The sequence below is a fragment of the Tiliqua scincoides genome, chromosome 7 (genome assembly GCF_035046505.1).
Source record: "Tiliqua scincoides isolate rTilSci1 chromosome 7, rTilSci1.hap2, whole genome shotgun sequence".
Taxonomy (NCBI): Eukaryota; Metazoa; Chordata; class Lepidosauria; order Squamata; family Scincidae; genus Tiliqua; species Tiliqua scincoides.
In genome coordinates this window covers 41,983,107-41,997,294 of record NC_089827.1, presented here as the reverse complement: position 1 = coordinate 41,997,294, position 14,188 = coordinate 41,983,107, and the positions used below count along the sequence as shown (strand labels likewise).

At 41.1% G+C, this 14,188-nt stretch overlaps 1 protein-coding gene across 18 annotated transcripts in view; it reads left to right on the top strand.

Moving 5' to 3' along the window:
* CACNA1C (calcium voltage-gated channel subunit alpha1 C) overlaps window positions 1-14,188 on the top strand; it is a 605,715-nt gene that overhangs the window by 97,789 nt on the left and 493,738 nt on the right. The gene's annotated exons all lie outside the window — the stretch shown is intronic.

Genomic DNA, 14,188 nt, shown 5'->3' with positions numbered 1-14,188 from the left:
TAGTGATTGTGTAGCCTGGTGCCAAGCTCAACTGGAAGTGACATCATGTCTGGGATTTTTCAAAAGTGAAAGGCATCTATCTGCTATCTGGGGTCAAAGAAGATTTGTAGCCCCCCCCCTCCCCCGACAAAATCAAATTAATTAAGTAAATAAATAAAAAGTGTGCCCCTGATAGGTTCGAGACACTGTATTGGGGTGAAGAGAGATGGTTATTCTTCTCTTGCTAAATATAAAAGGGGCACCTCTTGAACAACAATCAGTCTCATAGGTCAGTTTTGAGTTAAGAAAATCCACTTTGTTCTATAAGGCATTTGTTTTCATTTTCTGGTTAATTAGCCATACCTTTTGATAGAATACAGATATTCCAATGAAGTTTGTTTCATTGCATTCTACATTAAATTACCTTTCCAATTATATATAACATGATGGCATTAATCATATATACCAAGATTTTCACAATTTTGGTCACCAGTGTCAAGCTCAGCTTGTTGCCCCCCTAAAGCTTGATGCCCTGTGCAACTGCTACCCATTGCACCCCCTTAGCTATGCCACTGCCTAGGGCACAGACCTCAAAGGGGTGAGGGTACTGATCTTTGAGGGGCAGTGTTTTATACAGATTAATTTTTTTAAACACATGTAAAAAATGCAACTTACAATTTATATTTTTTTATTTAAGATAAATACCTCAACAGTGCTATGGAATATAGTTAATTATAAAGTCTTATAAAAATTTGGGGAGGGGGGAGTGCAAGTAGTTAGCCTTGCCTAAGGTATGAAATAGCCTGGCATTGGTCCTGATCATAAGATACATGTATTCCAATTTGCTTTTAGTTAGGTCACTGGGTTTTATTAATGAGATTTTATGGCTTTCCCCCAGGTTGTTTTAAGCTATGATTGGTTGCCACCTGTCTGCTGGTTTTGGTTTGGTAGTTTTCACCCTTACTTTTAGATTAGTCATTTAATGTGCTATTTATGGAATAGAGATATTTTATGGTTTTTGAATTATATTGTAATATACATTTTGAATTTTTATATTATAATTTGATTTTTTTTTTTTTTTACTTTTATTCTGTGAGCCACACTGGGTTACCCATCACTTGTTGGCAACCTTCAGTCTCGAAAGACTATGGTATCGCACTCTGAATGGTGGTTCTGGCACAGCGTCTAGTGTGGCTGAAAAGGCCGATTCAGGAGTGACAATCCCTTCCACACTGGGAGCAAGTATAGTGTGTCCCTGGTCTGTCTCCCTGGCTATGGGCCTTCCTTCTTTGGCTCTTTGCCTCAGTCTGTTGGCCAAGTGTCTCTTCAATCTGGGAGAGGCCATGCTGCACAACCTGCCTCCAAGCAGAATGCTCAGAGGCCAAGGTTTCCCATCTGTTGAGGTTCATTCTTAAGGCTTTCAGATCCCTCTTGCAGATATCCTTGTAGCGCAGCTGTGGTCTACCCATAGGGCGCTTTCCCTGCACAAGTTCTCCATAGAGGATATCCTTTGGGATCCGACCATCGCCCATTCTCACGACATGACCAAGCCAATGCAGGTGTCTCTGTTTCAGCACTGTATACACGCTGGGGATTCCAGCTCGTTCCAGGACTGTGTTGTTTGGAACTTTGTCCTGCCAGGTGATACCAATGATGCATCGGAGTCAGCGCATGTAGAAAGCGTTCAGCTTCTTCTCCTGTTGTGAGCAAAGAGTCCATAACTCGCTGCAGTACAGAGATGTACACAAGATGCAAGCTCTGTAGACCTGGATCTTGGTATGTTCCGTCAGCTTCTTGTTGGACCAGACTCTCTTTGTGAGTCTGGAAAATGTGGTAGCTGCTTTACCAATGTGTTTGTTTAGCTCGGTATCCAGAGAAAGAGTGTCGGAGATTGTTGAGCCAAGGTACACAAAGTCATGAACAACCTCCAGCTCATGCGCAGAGATTGCAATGCAGGGAGGCGAGTCCACATCCTGAACCATGACTTGTGTTTTCTTCAGGCTGATTGTCAGTCCAAAGTCTTGGCAGGCCTTGCTAAAACAGCTCATGAGCTGCTGGAGATCTTTGGCAGAGTGGGCGGTGACAGCTGCATCGTCTGCAAAGAGGAAGTCACGCAGACATTTCAGCTGGACTTTGGACTTTGCTCTTAGTCTGGAGAGGTTGAAGAGCTTTCCATCTGATCCGGTCCGGAGATAGATGCCTTCTGTTGCAGTTCCAAAGGCCTGCTTCAGCAGGACAGTGAAGAAAATCTCAAACAAGGTCGGCGCAAGAACACAGCCCTGCTTCACTCCGCTTTGGATGTCAAAGGGGTCTGATGTGGAGCCATCAAAGACTACAGTGCCCTACAGTTTTTTAAATTATATTGTAATATACATTTTGAATTTTTATATGTAATTTGATTTTTTTTTTTTAACTTTTATTCTGTGAGCCACACTGGGTTACCCATCAGGGATAAGAGAAGTGGGATATAAAAACGTACTTCAAATAAGTAAATAAAATAATTTAAGATGATGTATAATAGCCCCTGCACAATCCTATGCGTGTCTGCTCAGAAGTAAGCTCCACTGAGTTCAATGGGCCTTACTTACAAGTAAGTGTGAACCAGGTTGCAGCCGAAGTGAGTGTATTTTAAAATGGCAACTCTGCTATTTAGCAGGCAGAGATCAACTACTGAACCCAGCATAATCCCTCCTGACGGCTCCCTCCTAGTGGCTTCTAGGTGTCTCCTCTGTGTTTCTTTAAGTATGTGGGCCACTTTGGAACAGAGAACTATTGTCTCATTCCTTTTGCTTTGCAAACCATTGTGAAAAAGTGATATACAGTATAAATATTTTGAATAAATAAGCAAGAAATAATATACTGCTATTATTTTCTTTTTTCTTTCTGGTATTTTTGCATTCTGTCTATGTCTTTAGTCAATATCACTGTCTTGGGTTATATCTCAATATTTGCCATATAAAGGAACTTATATATGATTAATGCATACAATTTATTTAACTTTCTTTAACTTGTAACTAAAAAAAGAGTTTAAAATTTTGAATATATAGTATAGCCAATAATGTTCAGCTATATTTGCTGAATGGGTTGGTAAACACGGGCAAAATGATTTAGGGCCCAATCCTGTCCAACTTTCCAGCACCGGTGCAGCTGCAATGCAGCCCCAGGGTAAGGGAACAAATGTTTCCATACCTTGAGGAGGCCTCTTTGACTGCCGTCCCACTGCAGGTTGCAGCGCATGCCCCCATTGACCTGGCTGCACCAGCAGTGGAAAATTGGTTAGGATTGGGCCCTTGGGCTGCAATCCTATATGCACTTTCCTGAGAGTAAGCTCTGCTGAACACTGTAGGACTTACTTCTGAGTAGTCATACCTTGGCTTGTGCCCTTAATTTTCTATATGTAGGACATATCGCTCTGAAGATAAGTCATGTTCCTGGGGGATGTATTTTGCTCTTTATAGGAATATGACTTATGTGACAGTGTTGCTCTTACCCCCCTGTGGCTTTGTTTTGCTTATGGTGTCTGAGTGCTCTGTGGTGTTGCTGGCTGTACAGATCTGTCACCATGTGACCATAAGCTCAATTTGCGCTTGTCTGACTTCAGGGGCACGGCAGAGGCCTATTTTTGTAAGCTCAGCCCCAATTCCCTTAGCAATTGCGCCTTTAGTCTTTTATCAGTCACACTGAACAAAATTTTGCCCTGGAGCATGTAATCTTCAGTGTCCCTAAATTCCCAATTTCTTGCTTTCTGCCTCAGCAATGAATCATATTTGTTGATATGAGTTTCTGTTAAACGAGGAGGTGGCAAGAGCTGGTAACTCTCAAAGACAACATTATTCTTAGGATTACAATAATTCCTAAGCACTGTTAAATATCATCCTTTCCATGTGCTTCCATATTTGCTGGCTGTAAATACTTGAAATAAAAATTTTAAAACTAAATATTTGACTCTTAGGCTATTGCAGAGCTGCCGCTGCTGATACTATGCACTTCCTGGCCTTGACACACACTCTTTCCCACCCTAGCTTCCATGCCACCCCTCACCCTCCCCTCCCTACTCAATTGTATGTGAAAAATATAGATTTTGGGTGGTGGATGGCAAAGCCAAAGCTCCTCCACCCCATAAATTCATTATTATATGTGCAAACAGCTGTTTACACAAGTGAGAACAAAGTAATGTAGAAAGAAGCAATTTGTGTGAAATGACAACTTCTCTTTCATGATCCGCTAAGCTCCAGGTTTCCTGAACATCAAAGAGCATCTGGGGAACTCTTGCATGTTCCCTTTTCACATGTTATACTGCTAGACCAGTGTTTCTCAAACTGGGGTCGGGACCCACTAGGTGGGTCGCAAGCCAGTTTTAGGTGGGTCCCCATTCATTTCAATATTTAAATTTTATATGTTAGACTTGATGCTACCATGGTATGTGACTGCATCTGGGGTAATGTTACAGCTGTGTATTTTTAACAGGCTACTATGTATGTGCTTTTAACAATGATAGTAAATGAGACTTGCTTCTGGGTAAGTGTTGGTAGGATTGCAGCCTAGAATTGTTAAGAATGTTCCTGCTTGATGATGTCACTTCCAGTCATGAGATCACTTCTAGTGGGTCCCAGCAGATTCTCATTCTAAAAAAGTTGGTTCCAGTGCTAACCATCTGAGAACCACTGTGCTAGACTATTTACATGAGTGACTGTTTGTGTATGTATTAACACATGAATGGAAAAACCAAGCTGTGTAGAATTATAATTCTGCCTTGGGTGCTTTTGGGGAGAAAGATGGGATAGAAATACAGTGAGTGAGTGAGTCAGTCCACCCTTGTCCCTGTGACAATAAGGGTATTTCTGTTTCACGTTCTCCTCCTTGGGGCTTGTCATTTGCTTTGTACTTTTGCTTCCTAATTTCAATTTCCAGCTTAAGTGTCCAGGCTACTTTTTGGAGAAAGTCTCCCTTTAGATTTGTGCACTGCACTGTTGTGAAGCTAACTTGACAGAGCACTAACTTCCTTCAGAAATGTGTAGCAGTGAAATTTCTTGCTGGGTTTGACTTTTGTGTAGCTTCTAAAACACAAACACAAAAAATCCTTCTATTTAATTGTTCTGAAATGTTACAATGTCTTTAAAGCTAAGATCTGTCAAGAGAAAAGCTAAGAATATACTGCATTGTCTAGTGATTTAGGAAATGCATTAGAGTAGTGGTTTCACCTTCCTAACCATTCAGCCAGCCATTATAACAGGAAATAATCTGTTTGTCATAACAAACTAGGCTACTGGTAAGGATCCAAACAGCTCAATCCTAATGAGTGCTGGTGCAGCAGGGCCATGCAGCCCACAATGTATCCAGCACTGGCAAGCAGCAGGCTGGAGGTATCCTCGGGTATGGGAACATTTGTCCCCATAGTGCTGCCTAACCCCTTTCTGGGCTTGATACCACCCACCTCCATCGTTCATGCAAAAAAGAGCTGTCAGGATACCATGACACATGTTTGTGCATATAAATACTATGACACATGTTTGTGCTCGTGTGGTGGCTGGAGCACGTTGGTTTGACTGTCGAGCCGTTGCTTCGGCGGCTACACTGGCTGCCGGTTCTGTTCCGGGCCCAATTCAAGGTGCTAGTTTTGACTTTTAAAGCCCTTTACGGCTCGGGTCGGGGGTATTTGAGGGACCGCCTCCTTCCTTACAATCCTGCCTGGGCTCTTAGATCATCTGGGGGGGCCCTTTTGACTGTGCCACCACCAAGAGATGTGGGGGGCGGCGGCCAGGAAGAGGGCCTTCTCGGTGGTGGCCCCCGAACTTTTCCCCTTAGAATTGAGAACTGCTCCCTCTTTGTTAACATTTCGGCGTGGACTGAAGACCTTTTTATTTCAAAAAGCTTTTAATTGTTGACAGGCTGGCTGGCTGGCTTTCTTGCTTTTTTATATGAGGATCCACGGGGTTTGTTTTTAGATTTTTAATTATTTGTAAATTGTTTTAATTATTGTTTTTAATGTTGTATTTTTAAATGTTATAAGCCGACTTGTGTGCCCTTTGGGCATAAAGGCGGGATATAAATTAATAAAATAATAATAATAATAAATACAGGTACCTCTTGTTTTACATGAGTTAGATTTACACATTTTTGAAATAGAGTGCTTTGAAAACCTAATTTACACACACCCCTTTTAGAAATAATGCATTAAAACTTCCTGGTGCTCTTGCATGTTTGGCTGCCTTTGTGTGTGTTCCTTTTGATTCTTAATGTGCGCGTTTTTGAAATTCATGCTGATTTCATGCCCAAGTAAAACAAGAAGTGCCTTACTTGAACTAGCTACTATTTTCTCCTTCTATTAGCTTGAAAAGCTACTCTTTTCTCCTTCTTTATTTCATTAAAATTGAACAAAGAATTTGTGGTGAGGGAGGGAAGAATGTTGGTCTTATGTCATCCATCATTAGCTATTCCATCTAAACAACACACTCACTAGATAGGTGCTACCCATGCACAAATATATCCATGCAGTGTGGTTACTGGTAGGTTGGGTATTTGAATTGGAAGGGCAGGTATCTTATTCCATCTCTGCACATTTTGAAAGATGCACTATGGAAGTGGCAATTGTTAGTATTCATAGTCCTTGTACCCTCAGTAGTTATTTATTAGGTCCAAGAACTGGTATAGTGGTAGTGAGGAAGGGTATGAGTTGGGAAGTTCCTTGTGCAAATGCCACTTCAGCTATAAACTCACCCTAGGTAAGTCACTATTTGCTCAGCCTCACCCCCCATCTGCGAACATGGGTAAAAATAGTCTTGTCTGTAATATAGGCTGACTTTGCAAGGCTGCTCCGAAATAATGTATACGAAGTACTTTCAATATTTAACACTTAGCATTTATGTAGAAATTAAATTATCTACAAGCAAAATGGCCATTGCTTTGATAAGTGGAGAGCATATAGAGCAGGGGTGGGCAAACTTTCAACTTTAAGTATCCTGGACCTTTAAAAATTGTGTAGGAGAGAGAATTTCAGCAGGTGCAACTTGTCATCTGTGACAATTGTTAAAGGTCCAGGATCCCTAGCTGAAAGTTTGCTCATCCCTGATATAGAGGGATAAATGGTATTTTTCTGCCAGATCCTTTTCTTTTAGGGTCAGGCTCAGGGATGAAGGAGTAGCTTTTGGCCCAGCCATAACCATGTTCTCAAGTCACTGGCGTACCTGGGAGGGGCAGATGGGGCAGATGCCCTGAGCGCCGACCCTCTAGGGGCGCCTCGGAACCCTGCCCCTGCCAGGAGAAGCGCCCAGGAGCACTGTGGAGAGGCAGCTTGCTGGCAGCACCTGGGCACCAACTGAGCCGCCCCTCCCCTCCCCTCCTCCTTTATATGAGGATAGGAGACACGCCCTAGAGAGGCACTGATGCTCTAGGGCGCCCATCTCGCCTCCTCCTATAAAGGAGGAGGAGAGGGGGGCGGCCCAGTTGGTGCTGAGACGCTGCCTCCCAGGAGCGTTCCTGGTTGCCCTTGAGGGCGTTCCTCAGAGGCAGAGTGGAAGCGGCGCGCGCCCCCTCCAAAGTCGGAGTGGATGTGTGCCACTTCCTGGCCCGGGTCACCCCTCCTGCGCCTCAGAGGGTGTCCCTCTGAAGTGTGGGGAAAGCAGCACGCGCCCCCTCTGACTTTGGAGGAGATGCGTGCCACTTCCCGGCCCCCACGGAGCCTTCTGTGCAGCTTGCAAGCTGTGCAGAGGTCTCCACTGCACTGCACTCCACTGCAGTTTCCATGGAGACCCTTGCGGCACAGAAGGCTCTGTGGGGGCCTCGGCTGCCTCCTCTGTTCCCCCTTGTTTACAAAGTGGGAATGGAGGAGGTAGCTGTGCAGAAGTAATTGCGGTGACGATGACAGCACCGCAATTACTTCTGGGTCAGGTGCGCAGGGGGGCGGAGAAGGGGGGCAAAAAGGGGTGTGGGGGCAGAATCCTGGGGGTTGCCCTGGGCGCGGGGACCCCCAGGAACACCACAGCCTCAAGTGCTCCATTGTTGTACTTATTTTCCCCCTAAAGAAGTATACTGCAATCATTTACATGTATGAATGGTTGCTTCTTCCTCCAATGGTCAATAGAGGCAAAGACAGATTAAGAAACCAGTCAAGAACTGATTCTCCTTTCACTATGCCTAGTGCTTTCAGCAAGAGGAGAGACTCTGAGCAGGAGCAGCCAGCTTTATCAGTTAGCAGCGCTTTGCTGTGATACTTGTTCGCTTTGGCAGAGGTTAGTTTTCCTTGGGTAGAAAGAGCAGACTTCCCTCAGCCCAATTGCTCCACAAAGATCAGTTCAGTTGCCACCAGAGGGAACAAGGAACACAGGGTAGTAAAGGCAATTCTAGGCATTAAGCTTGCTGATCCTGCTGAGAAACAAGAAACAATTCCTTGTAGGTTAGGCTGCATGAAGCAAATAGATGTTTTACGAAGATTTCCAGTTACCTTTGCCTATAATGTCCATTGCAAGGAAAAGGGAGGTTGGGAGAATCAATGCTATAAATTTATATCTTTACCAACATTGTATGTGATCCTCCAAGATCAACACAGTAATTAAGCTCTGAACATGATAATGAGATTTTTCTAATGAGAGCCAAGAATACCCTGGGTCAGGTCACATAGTATTTCTTCCTGTTTTCGGATGTGACTGATTACCCTTGTGCACATGTGTGTACTGAGAAACATGATGTAGGAACTGGTGAATTGCTGATAAAATTGGCAGCCACTTCTATGATAGTGTCATCACTTTTGCAAGTCTGTGTGCTGTGGAAACTGCCAATGGATAGCTTTCTGGTTTCCTTCTGTTCATGTATTAATTTCTCCACATGAATGTATGCCTGAGTATGATCTGGACAATTTGTGACTATCTGTCATACAAAGATATAAAGCTAGGGTTGAAAAATTTATTTAGTGGGTAATCTGTAAATTTTCTAATTAAAGATTTAGTTGCATGTTAAAAAAAATCCACCCTCATCAATGAATTGGTGAAGTTAATATGGAAGGATATCCTTTTGACCAGGCAATATAGAGATATGGCCACCTTCTTCCATATGCCATATTTGAAAAAAGAAATGTATTCAAAGCTAGCCTATATGTTTATGTTTATATATAACATTTGCATATGGCTCTTCGTCTACAGCAGCATTCAAGGTTGGGTACAGAGTAGATTAATTTTGCATTTCAGGGTGAAACCTCTGTGGCTAACTTGTCTTCTCCCAGGAACAGTAAATAATTGAAGCTGACAGAGCTAAGTTAAAAATCAATGTCAGTGTATCTTTTTAATTTGTAACTCCCAAAATACTGGTGGAATTTCAGCGGGCTGTCTTTTTCTTTTTGTAAGCTATTTTCACGCTTGTGTGCTACTTTAAGGGAATAAGCTATATGCCAGATTCTCAAATGACAGGGAAAACAAATTATTATAGTGTTTCCTTCTAATAATGAGTGCTAGTCTATAGGATGAGTCCCAAATAAACCCACCTAGCAATGTCATTTTTGGGGTTTGTTTCTTGATGTTATCTTGCTCTCCACCCATGCCAATCCCCTAACCTTCTTAAATGCTAGCAAGCAAGCAAGCACGCACGCACGCACACACGCACACACACACACACAGAGGTTTCTGTGCAGATTGTAACTGTTAGGCATATTGGTTCAGCATTCCTGTCACTCACATACACAAACCCACACCCCTTTTAGACTTGTTGTTCTATTTATGGGTCTGTTGAGGAAGTCCTGCCTTGTCTTCACTTGGAAAAAATCACCTAGACAAGGTGTTAACAGTATTTGTGTTTTGAGTTGGGTAAAACATCCTAACAGACTGAAAAGGGTCCATTTAAAAATAATGATGATGATAGGAGAGCTCTAGAGTGAGGGGAAGCCCTGGATAGTGATTGGCCACTAATCTGCCTATCAAAGCCATCGGAGAGGGAGATCACAGCACTTGCGATGTGGCAGCTTGAACTGTAGAAACCTAAATTAGCTGGTAAGTGGGAATGTAATTTGCATTACTGCTAGCACAGCATCAAGACCCTGCTTAGTGAATAATAAAATCTATGTTTTGTGTCGTAGTTCAGGAAACAAAAACCACACATTTCTTTTTAAACTGGAAAGCAGCTTTCCAGAGCTATCTTATCTGAAACATTCGACAAAAAAGAAATCTCATGTCTGGCTTATTTTTACTGTGGCACAACCTAACTGGTTGCTGGTTTTGTTTGCAAAAATAGATTTTTTTAAGGAATCTTGATTATGGGAGAGCCAATAAATGTAATATTGGAAAATCATGTAGTGTGTGAGAAACCAAGGAAGCTACAACATTTTGGTGATGCTAATCTCTGTGTGTATCTACTTTGTATGTCTAATTGTGAAATGCTAACAGAAAGCCTGGCACTGTAGTTTTTTGAGGGTTAGAAGAAAATGTATAAAGAGAATCACCTTTATTGTCAGTAGGAATTACATAGTTTGTGTTGTGGTATGAAATCATTGGCTGTTCTTTGGGTTCTTTTTCATCACTAACACAATCATATACGTGTCTATTCAGAAGTGATGCACTGATTTCCCATGTAAGTGTATATAGAATTGCAGCCTAAAAGGTTGCTGTGCATATTTCATTTTTTTTTTTTTTTGCAATAGGACTGGGACATAATATATTACAGTGCTCTTTTGCAAGCGCCATTTGTTTCAGTGGGGTTCAAGCAAGAGAGTTTCTTAGTGTGTTATGCCTTCATGTAATCCTCCTTCATACTGTTCAACCACCAAACCACCCTGAGAGAAAGTGAGTTTTGTCTTTGACTTGCTTCCTCTACTGAAAGGATCGTCCATAAATAAAAACACAATTAGATGCAACAATTAAAGACTATGATCAAATTACATTCTGTTAATGTTGCATGTAATAATCTTTAATTTTAATATTTGTAGTGAAGCTGTGCATCCCCTCCACATGTTACAAGGATGTCCATCAGTTTTTTCAAGGAGAGCAGTGGGATAGAAATATTTTAAATAAACAGACAAAAAATGAATTTGGTTGCCACATTTGAATTTAGGTTTTCCCAGACATCAGCCTTAAAAAAGATCCCATGAGAAGAAAGTTGATAGTGGAGGCAGCGGTGGGGGGGGGGGGGGAAGAGGATTGCAGGGGAAATATAGAAGATGAAGAAGATGCATTGAGGCTTCCTCCAGCACTTCTGTGTTGAATATAAATTATCCCCTCTTGAAGCTGTTTTTACCTGGCAGAAGTGATATTTAGGATTTTGTTATACACACATGCATGTAAAACGTAATCATGATTTAGAAGATGGCTTTTGGAAAAAAGATTAGACAAATTCATCAAGGATATGTCTAGCAGTGGTGAATAGCCATGGTAACAAAGGACTTCTCCAAGTCCAAAGATAGGTCGTCCCTCAATGGTGGAGACAGAAAACAGGTGAGGGTAGTTGCTGTCATGCTGGGAACTCCCATAGGCATCCAGCTGGCCATTACAAACAGGGTACCAGATTGGATGTAATTTTGAACCTTGTGCAGATTTTCTCAAAACATGGATTCTGTAAAACTCTCCAGGCTCCTGAGCAGAGCTAGGCAGTACAAGGGTGAACCAAATTACAGCAGAGGAAGGCTGAGTGGAGAGGGGGAAATGCTATCCTGATCCATCTGCACTGTTCTTGGTTTTTAAAAAATCTGATGGGTAAAAAACAAATCTGGGAGATAGATAACAAATCTTATAAAATGAAGTTGTCGTAAGACCTTCCAGGTTTCTGAGATAATCTTGCTACTTCTGTCACCTGGCTAGAACCAGCCATTCTAAGAAACTTAATAGAGAACATTAGAACATTATAGAGTGAATTATATAGAGAATAGAACATTAACAGTACTATCCTGTACATATCTACTCAGAAGTAAGGCCCATTAAATTCAATATAACTTACTTACAAGTAAGTTTGTATAGGATTGCAACCTAAAGTGTTGCATTTCAGAATTTTATGGCTATTCCTAGAAGACATTGCAATCACTAACTCTAAATAAGGCCCAAATCCTAACCAAGTTTCCAGCATTCGCACGGCTGTGCCAATGGGGCATGTGCTGCATCCTGCAGTTGGGTGGCAGTCACAAAGGCCTCCTCAAGGTAAGGGAATGTTTGTTTCCTTAACTTGGAGTTGCATTGCTCTTACCTTGGTGCTGGAAAGTTGGTTAGGATGGCTCCCTAAGTAACAACCCATTGCCAACTCAAAATCTGTAACAAAATGACATTTTAGTACAGCACTCCTTTTACTATCACTTTAATTTCCTCATATTTCTGAAGGGAAGAATATAGAAATATTTTTTTAAATCAGCAATTCTCCAAGGGAAGGGAAGAGTAACTTACTGAATTCTAGACTTGAATTCCTGCCCCCTTTTTTTTTCCATATATGAGAATTCCTTATAACTCTGTGGAATGTCTTGCCACATAATGGAGAAAAAATTTAGCACATTTCATATCCAGTATGTTTTAGCATGGGGTTTACGCTTTATCTCGACTTTCCTATGGAAAACTGTAGAATTGTTCATTTTGCACGATTGTGTGCATGAGAAGCATTGGCATATTAAACTGATGTCACTTCCCCACAAAATTGGTAGTTTTGTGTATGAATTGTACTTGCGTCTGTTCTGAGGATTCCTAGTTCTCATAGAAAATACAGTTTCTGAGATTCTTTGGTTAGGAACCATGATAGTTAAACAGATTAGAATGTTTGAAATTTGCCAGTAGACATATTTCCTACTCAATTTCCGACAGAAAAAAATGAAAGGAATGTATACTTTTAACACCTCAGGCTGAAATTTTGTTTTGCACAAACATATTGATTACAAAAATTTTTTCAGCAAGTATCTTACTTGGGACAAGGCATTTAAAACTCTTACTGTAGACCCAAGATTAATTTTGGTGGCTCAGGTGAGCATTGTTGTTCAGTTGTCTTTAGGCAAAAGGGAAAAAGGAACAAATGAAATTGTAATTTGGGTATCTTTAAAGAACAGAAAATACTGTGCCTAATTGTTTCCTAGATCTACAAGAGGGATTCTTGAAAGCCAAGCATCTTTATAGAGGGCATTCCTGACTTTTAATTTAGGCTTTGCATTCCTGGGATCTTTAACAGATATCTTATAAAAAGTTCTATAACTTTTAAAACCTATTTTTCCACAATACTACAGCTATTTTGCATTCTCTCCCTGTAAAAATTTAACAGAATGCAAATTGCTAAGGCACTAGAGAACATTGATGTTGCATATAATGAAATAAAGTAAGAATATATAAAAATTACAGTTCTCGTGGTAGCATTAGTTTGCAGTGGTTGAACTCACAGTTATAAATGCTATAATGTTGGATTTAATATAATTAATATATATTATGGCATGTGCTACATTAATTATTTGTGACAAGCTTTTATAAAATTTTATAGCCAGTGTATGCACTATTTTGGATGACTTGGCTGCAAAAGGTATAAAGGAGTTTCTGCTGTATGGCTTAATTCCTGCTGGTTTTGTTTAAACTGTTAAAGCTCTGCCAGTATTTCATAAAATACTGCAAGTTTTGCAGTGTTACAGAAATAAAAGTAAATCTTTCTCTCAGGAAGACTACAGTTTGACATCTGGATTCATAATACTGTTAAGCTGAAGGCAAGCATTTGAACTTAAGCCAACTGGAACTTCAGTACTACTAATATTCTTCACTGGCCACCAGGCTGCAACAACAGTAACACAGTTCTCTGCAGAATGTTATAGTTTGTGACGTTACGTTGTGGTATAGTAGTAGGTATATACTCTAGGACAGGGATTTCAAACCCGTTTAATACAGAAGGCTGAAGTCAGCATTGGTGGTGCCTACTGAGGGCTGGAAGTGACATTAAGCAGATGATGGACAGAAATAAGCACATTGTTCTCACACAGAAACTCATTAGCTGCAAATGACAGAAGATAAAAATGTGCAAATCTTGTTCCTATTTTCAAGATATGAGAGAGCTCAATTCTAATGGGGGCCAGATAAATTGCTTTCAGGGGCCAAATTTGGCCTGGACCTTATGTTTGATATCCCTGCTCTAGGAGTTTTATTAGACACAACATCAGTTCCCATAATTGGGTTATTTACCTCAAGACAATAGCCTCCATCAATATTTTTTAAGGAGAGAGAGTCCAATCATATACATGTCACCTCAGAAGTAAGTTCCATTATGCTCTATTGAGCTTACTCCCAGG